At 39.4% G+C, this 8,240-nt stretch overlaps 1 pseudogene; it reads right to left on the reverse strand.

Annotated features, from left to right (window-relative positions):
• Positions 1–4,937: 4,937 nt before the first annotated feature.
• LOC118711471 lies at positions 4,938–6,089 on the reverse strand (annotated as a pseudogene).
• Between the last annotated feature and the right edge of the window lie 2,151 nt (positions 6,090–8,240).

Genomic DNA, 8,240 nt, shown 5'->3' on the forward strand with positions numbered 1-8,240 from the left:
ATGTATAAAGTTTTTTTTTTCTAAAGTGTATGAACTTCTGTTATAGTATGATTATAAATTTAAAGTGAATGAAAAAGATAAGCTAAGATTAAATTGTTTACCTTGAAACAGTAAGAAAAGCAAAACATTTAAAAACCCTACTAACTTTCTTAATTGAGCCCATAAAACAAATACCAAAAAGAAAAGAAATCCCAGATATCACGTTTGTGGTTTAGGTGGTTTGGGATTCCATGAGAATTGCACATTAACATTACCCTGAAGCTACAGTTACACACACTATCAAATATGCTTCGGAATGTCTGAACAGAAACAACAGATGGGGTGGGGTGAGGTTCAGAATGACATAAGAAACAGCCACTAGGAGAGCAGTGTGCAGAAGGTAAGAATTATTTTGTTCTGTTGGCACCTGAGAAGATTATACCACATCAATAAATACTCTGCCATCCAAATAACTGAGGCTACATCATTCCCTTTTATATTGTCTACCTGACCCTACGTAATTTGCTTTGGGTAGACAAAATCAGGGTTTTTCTACAGCCAAAATAAATACTTTAACCCAGATTTTAGGTTTAAAAAAATGGTAGTTTTTCTCATTCAATCTTGGAAAGTCCTAAAAGAAGAAAACTAGGAAAAATTCTTCTCCTATTTTTCCCCCTCCAAGTCCTTCCACTCACACAATTCTCCTGATGAATGAACATAATGAAGAGAGGAGGCCTTTGTCTCCCCCCAGGGGGAACATATTCACTCTGAAGACATATGAGTTAAAAGTAGAACATTCAGCATCCCAGGGAACAGCGTTCTGGCTCCAACTAGGACAGAGCACACTGTAATTTTACATTTTGTGCTAAATGACTGAACTAATAAATTGAGACCAAGACTTCACTCAGAGAGAAAGTTAGATAAATTCTAAAGAAGAGGGGGGGAAATGTTCTTTCAATATAAAAGAACATTCTCCTTCTTTGCACTTTTTTTTTAATTAATGAAGAAAAATTACTAAAGTTAGACTAATGGCCAGAAGGGTTGTGCTGTTGGATAAGACAGAGCCAAACTAAAAAATTCTATAAAGTGGCACATAGTTACCAAAGTCACCAGCATACTTCTTCAAATACCTAGATATTGGCAGAAAATGGAGATTACCAAGAAAATGCTGTTACTTTTGGTGTTGACAAACCCTAATAGTCAACAGTTCTAAACACATAAACTATGTGTGTTTCACAAAAATGAATTCCAAACAAATGCATTTATATTCCTCCTCCTGCTTAGGCGTTCTTTTAAACCCTCCTGTCAAGTTAGGAGACCATTCTTCTGTTATTTACAAGTATTTATTTAGTGCTTACAGTACACAAGGAATAGCCTCAGTTCCCTAAACACGTCTCATGGAAGAAACAGGCATGATATACTTCGGTAGCTTCCCCTTTGTGGTAAATTATTTCTGTCCCAAGCTTATAAATATGGGCACATAATGACCCTGGGCAAAAATAATCATCTCCCGGGCAGTGGGGTATAGGAATGTGACCTGAGCTGGGCTCTTTCTAAACAGGATTAGATGTATCTTTTCTCATCTCTTGGAAGTTGTGGAGATGTGACTTCAGAACAACTAGGTGCCTTGCCCTCTGTCATGTTGAAAAAATGCACATGAAATAAGTTGCAACTATGCAGAAATAAGAAACTTAGAATGTGCCAGCATTGCAGGGCCCTGTTTTAGTTCCTAAGGGATCCTGATTGGCTGTGGGTGCTGAAGATCTTTGATTTCTATAAGCTACCTCCTTTCCTTGCTAGATACGCTACCTCGTGCCACACACCCAGAACAGTTACACAAGGATGGCAAGGTTCAGTGGAAGTGGTATGTCATTTAAAGCTCCTAAACGGGGTTGATATGATACAAGATAGCCATTCAACACATATGGTTACAGGCGCTTGAAATGTGGCTAGTTCAAAATGGGATGTGCTGTTGAGTGTAAAACATCCACTGGAATTTGAAATCTTATTTTTAAAGAATGAAGAAAAAATATCTTCTAATAATTATATTATTTATATTAATTCCACCAGTTTTGATTTGTGTTTTTAATGTGGCTACTTAAAAATTAAAATTATATATGTGGTTCAGATTTGTGGCTCACAATATATTTTTATGGACAGTGTTGATTTAGAAGAAAAGAGGATATAATTCTCAACTTGGTATAAGCAAGGATTTCTTAAAAGGGACATACAAATTACTAACCATAAAAGATGATACATTAGAATATAGGTATTAAAATTAAGAAATTCAGCCGAAACCGGTTTGGCTCAGTGGTTGGAGCATAGGCCTGTGGACTGAAAGGTCCCAGGTTCGATTCCAGTCAAGGGCATGTACCTTGGTTGTGGGCACATCCCCAGTGGGGGGTGTGCAAGAGGCAGCTGATGGATGATTCTCTCTCATGGATGTTTCTAACTCTATATCCCTCTCTCCTCTCTGTAAAAAATCAATAAAATATATTAACAAAAAAGAAAGAAAGAAAGAAAGAAAGAAAGAAAGAAAGAAAGAAAGAAAGAAAGAAAGAAATTCAACCTTGATTGGTGTGTTTCAGTTGATTGAGTGTCATCTGTGCACTGAAAGGTCACAAGTTCAATTCCTGGTCAGGGAATATACCCAAGTTGCAGGTTTGATTCCTGGTGGAAGTGCATATGGGAGGCAACCGATCAATGTTTCTCTCTATATATGTATCTCTCTGTCTCTCTGTCCCTCCTTTTTCCTCTAAAATTCATAAAAATCATATTTAAAAGGAGAAAAAAAAGAATTTCATTTTATAAAAAGACATGATTAAGGGACTGTCAAAGTGAACCATGAAATGGGAGAAGGTATTTGCAACTGGCAAAGATCTCATATCCAGAATAAATTCTTACAAATCAAAAGGAAAAAGACAGCTTTAATGGGCAATACATTTTAACAGACATGTGATAAAGTGGCCAATACATTTGTAAAAAACTGCTCAATAGTACTAGTCATGAGGCCATGTGCCTGGGGAGGCACATGAGCATTTCTTTAATTATTGTCAGCTGAATCTACTGGAGTTGGCAGAGCACATCCTGGAAACACACCTTGCCAGAGGCAGAAGTGTTGTCTGCCTGACCTTCAACTCCAGGTACCAGGGGGTGGGTTTCGTTATCTAAACCCAGCCAAGCACCAGGAACAAACACGATTATCTGGGCCCACCCAGAATATCACACTGTATCTGCTCTGGGTAACTGTCTCTCCATCAGAGGACAGCTGTCCCACGCAACCCCAGCTTTTTCCTTCTATCTCTGTATCTGTCGCTTTCCTTCATTTTCTCAGTCCCCAGCAGTCCCTACTCAGGAAACTGATAGCTCTCTAGCCACAGTGGACATGGAAAAGAAATATTAATAGCCAATTAACACTAAAACAGCCATGAGGTATTAATTCCCAACATCATTGGGGCTCATTTGAGACTGACAATACCAGGAGTGGAAAAAATGTGGAGCATCTAGAACGCCTACATTCTGCTGCTGGGAATGTTAGCTGTTGCATCTTTTTTGTTTGTTTTTGGATTTTATTGTTTTATTCCAGGGAAAAAGGGCAGCTATAAAATACAGAGGCCTCTGTAACAATGACTTGTTTTTTCTTAAAGGGAGAGAATGATTGGAATCCAAGGAATTAAAGCAATAGATGGGACAAGTCAGAGCATCTCCAAGTTATTTTCAGGAAACAGCAACCAAATACAAGCTAAATATTCCAAGCCAGGAATTCTTCTAACAATTTGCCTTGTCTTGTAGATTACCAACACCTCCCCACTTTGGTGGGAAAGCATAATTTATTACTCCAAACCAATGACTCCACTATAAGAAACACCTTAGAACAAAGTTTTGAATCAAATCTGTGTACCTGCAAAGCACAGGCAAGGAATGAGGCAAATACACACACGCGCGCGCACACACACAAAATAACAAATATAAAAACCCTTCAAACAAGGACAAAGATTTGACAAAAGGTGCCTGAACTGTAGAATGTAAAGGATCATTAAGCATTAAATGCAACTGTGTACCCAGTTTGTGTTAATATATGGGATAACCAGACAGTTTTACCCTCTATGGCTAAGCCCATTTCTTTATATAGACGGACAAAGCTAGCCCTGCTCTAGTAATAACTAGCAACATACTGCTTTGTTCTTTAAGATGCCACACTAGGCTGAACCCCTAAGCCAAGGTTTTCCACTAAGGCTAAGAACACTGCATCTTTGCAGGGATGAAGAGCTTACCACACACTCACACTCACCCATACCAAATCTATCAGCTCTTGGGAGTCAACCTCGAGTCTGCATTTCATTTATGCCAGTATATCTTTTATATTGATATGTGTTCTTCCAGAATATTCCTGTCGTACTCAACACAGTAAAAATCTCAACACACTCGCACCTGGGTATGGTTACCCAGTAGTTATTACTTGTGTGCAATAAAACAAGAGACCAAAAACCACAGAACAAGTGCACAGGGTGGGGACTGCTGGATAAGGAACAGATATAAAAACACAGATGTGCAGATTTCAGAAGAAACCTCAAGTATCCGCCTCTAAGTCTGCCACAGTTCAGATCCTTCACCCATCACCCCAAAACAGGGTGAATGCTGCTACTTTTGAACACCCTCCAGCTGTGTGAATCTGGTTGAAAACAGATGATGCAACAAACCTACACCAGCTGTTTGTTAAATTTGTGTTACAGAAAACAAACTTTAAGGTTTACTATTGTAACTTTGTAAACCAGAGAAAATAACATGCTCCTTGGGGAAAGGTGAAGGAGTGAGAAGACAGGCCCTGGGGAGAAGTATTGTAGCAGCACCTGGAGCTGATAGGCCTGCCTAGGAGAAGCACAGGTACTGCCACATCCCCATAGGGGACAGTTCTTCTCTGGGGTTCGGCAAACCAGCTCACACACCACGCAAAGCCGCTATAGATCTATCGAGTCATAAGAGCCTTCCAGCTCATCGTGAAACAAGTTCCATTCATCTTCAGTCAGTCAGCTCTTTGCCCCACCTGCAGCTAAAAGCATAAGCAGCATCTTGTCCAGCTCAAAGGTGACAACCTCTTCTCCATCGTTGTCAAAGGGGCTGCTCTTCTCTCTTTCCTCAATGAGCTCCCAGAAGTGGTTCCTTTGTCGGGCCCGGTGTCTGGTTGATGATCTCACTTTCTGCCTCTGTGGCTCCTCTCTATGGCCATCAGGGTTCACACGCTTGTAAAGACAGTTCCCTCCGAATGGGCAGCTCCCCCATCCTTCATCAAAATGCCTACACACCTTGTTGCTCATTGCCTCCTCATATTTCTGAGTGAGTTCCTGCTTCTGGGCAGGACTTAATGGTCTTGCTCTCAAATTGCTTAGCACTCCTCCACTTGTGAATGCACTTGAGACAGTAGGTGTGGTTAGGGTGGGAGAGGATCCAAAAGTGGTGCTCACTGAGGTTGGCTTTCTCATAAATTGCCTCTACACAGATCCCACACACTTTGTCCTTACTGCGCTAGAAAGCAAAGGAGAGTGCCATGTCCTTCTCATGGCCTTAATGCAAGATTTTATGTGCTGTGACCTCTGGATAGCCCATACTTGCCACAGGAGTCTCCATGGAGATATACACAATCCTCCCCATAGGAGCACTCTTCAACCTCAGCATGGGGCAAAGCTACTTCTCTGACCCCATTGCTGTTGGCACCTTCTCTGATTCTTCTTTGGTCACTGAGCCTTGAAAGGGTGCTTTAGTGCACCCCAACCTCAGCATAGGGACAGTGCGTCTACAGTAGGGCTGGCAAGGAACAAACTCAATGGCATTCCCTCAGTCTTCTGAATCTGCTCCTGCAGTTGCAAAGTTTGAATTTCTTGACTCAGCTTTGCCGGTGTTCATTTCAACAATCTGATTTTGCAGTTAGATCTTTAGCAGTTGCTTCTTTCTTCCTGTTTTGATGGTTTGTTATGTTCATATCTGCAGCGGTCTCCTTGAACTCCATGAACATGGTACCCTCACTGAGCATAATTGAAAACTACACCATATGGACTTTCAGAGAGGTCATGTGAGTAGCGACAGTGTTCTCCTTCCTTACAAACTTCATACATGGAATACATAAAAGGGTGGTCTAGGAAGGAGGCAAGATGACATGGGTATCCTTTGTGCCCTAAAGCATTCTAGGACAGAGCAGTTGTTGCATCTTTATACAAAGTAGTATTAACTAAGTTAAACATACACATATTCTAGGAATATGCCCAATAAAAATGCAGGATATCCACATACCAAAAGACATGGATGAGAATATTCATATTGTTAACTATATAATAATAGAGGAATATGAAAATTGTCCAAGATGCTGTCACAGTAACAGCAACGACCAGCAGGATGCGTGGAGTGACCAGGCCAGCAGGGCGGTTAGTGAGGGATGACCAAATGACTGAACAGCAGGCTGTATGGGGCGACCAGGCTGACAGGGGGGTTAGTGAGGGATGACTAAATGACTGAACAACAGGCTGCATAGGGCGACCAGGCCAGCAAGGGGGGTGCATTTAGGGGTGATCAGGCTGGCAGGCAGAGGAGGTTAGGAGTGATCAGGCTGGCAGGGGGGACAGTTAGGGGCAATCAGGCAGGCAGGCAGGTGAGCAGTTAGGAGACAGCAGTCCTGGATTGTGAGAGGAATCCTGGATTAGAGAGGGTACAGACTGGGCTGAGGGTACCCCCTTCCCCCTGTGCACGAATTTTGTGCACTGGGCCTCTAGTCATTTGCCATAGCCAATACAGATCATAATGCAAATGTCCATAAACAGCAGCATGAATTCATGTACCATTGTATTTATTCAATGAAATACTACAATACAATAAAAAAGAATTAACAATAATTGTACAATATTATGGATGACTCTCACATAATGTTAGAAGACAGATACAAAAATATATATACTATATGATTCAATGTATGTTATGTTTAAAAACAAGTAAAAGAACTCTATGGGGGAGAACACTGATTGTTACCTTTGGGGCTAGATGGATTCTAATGATTGACAGTGGCACAAAGACAGTTCTAGAGTCCTAGTAATATACTACTTTATTACCTGAGTGTTTTAACTTTATGATAATTTTTGTACTTTTCTTTATTTATATAAAACTCAACTTTAAAAGAAAAAAGAATTTTATTTGAAAATTTATGATAGTCTCTCAAAAATCAAGCAGACAGATAAGTAAAACTATAGAAAAAGAGTGATTCATAAATTTAGGACAGTAGTTCCATAGAGAACTTTCTATCCAACAGATTAAAAAATACAGATTAATTTAAAACATATATACAGCATTAATATATATAGAAGTTCTAAAGAATTAACATGAAAACTATACACTTTTACCATAATGTAATAAAATTAGAAATTAATAATAATTATAGAGCTAAAAAATAAATTGTGTATGTCTGGGAAATTTAAAAAAATCAACTTATCTATTGATTAAACATTAAATGTGAGGCCTTAAATGGTTTGGTTCAGTGGGTAGAATGTTGGTCTGCAAACTGAAGTGTCCTAGGTTCAATGTTGGTCAAGGGCACATGCCCAGGTTGTGGGCTTGATCCCCAAGAAAGGATGTGCAGGAGGCAGCCAATCAATGATTATCTCTCATCATTGATGTTTCTCTCTCTCATTCCCTCTCTTTTCCTCTCTGACACCAATAAAAATATATATATATATTTTTAATTTATTTTATTGATTTTATACAGACAGGAAGGGAGAGAGATAAAGAGTTAGAAACATCGATGAGAGAGAGTCATCGATCAGCTGCCTCCTGCACACCCCCCACTGGGGATATGCCCGCAACCAAGGTACATGCCCTTGACCGGAATCGAACCCGGGACCCTTCAGTCCCCAAGCCGACTCTCTTTCCATTGAGCCAAACCGGTCCCGGCCAATAAAAATATATTTTTAAAAATTAATAAATGTGAGAAAATATTCACAAAATATTTAAAATTGAATAATGAAAAACCTGTTCTAATTTGTGTGAATCACTAAAAATTACTTAAAGAAAAATTTAAAGCTATAAGTTACATTAATCAAAACATAAGAAAGATTTAGAGAAAATAGACTAAATAGTCAACACAAATTTTTGGAGAAAAAGACTATATTCAAAGAAGGAAAAAATATAATTCTAAGACTGAGGAAAGTAAGAACAAAAAAGTGATAGAAAACACTCTTAAGAGCAACTTTAATTATTTTAAAGACAAATAATATACACAATTG

Source organism: Pipistrellus kuhlii, unplaced genomic scaffold (assembly GCF_014108245.1).
Source record: "Pipistrellus kuhlii isolate mPipKuh1 unplaced genomic scaffold, mPipKuh1.p scaffold_m20_p_8, whole genome shotgun sequence".
NCBI lineage: Eukaryota > Metazoa > Chordata > Mammalia > Chiroptera > Vespertilionidae > Pipistrellus > Pipistrellus kuhlii.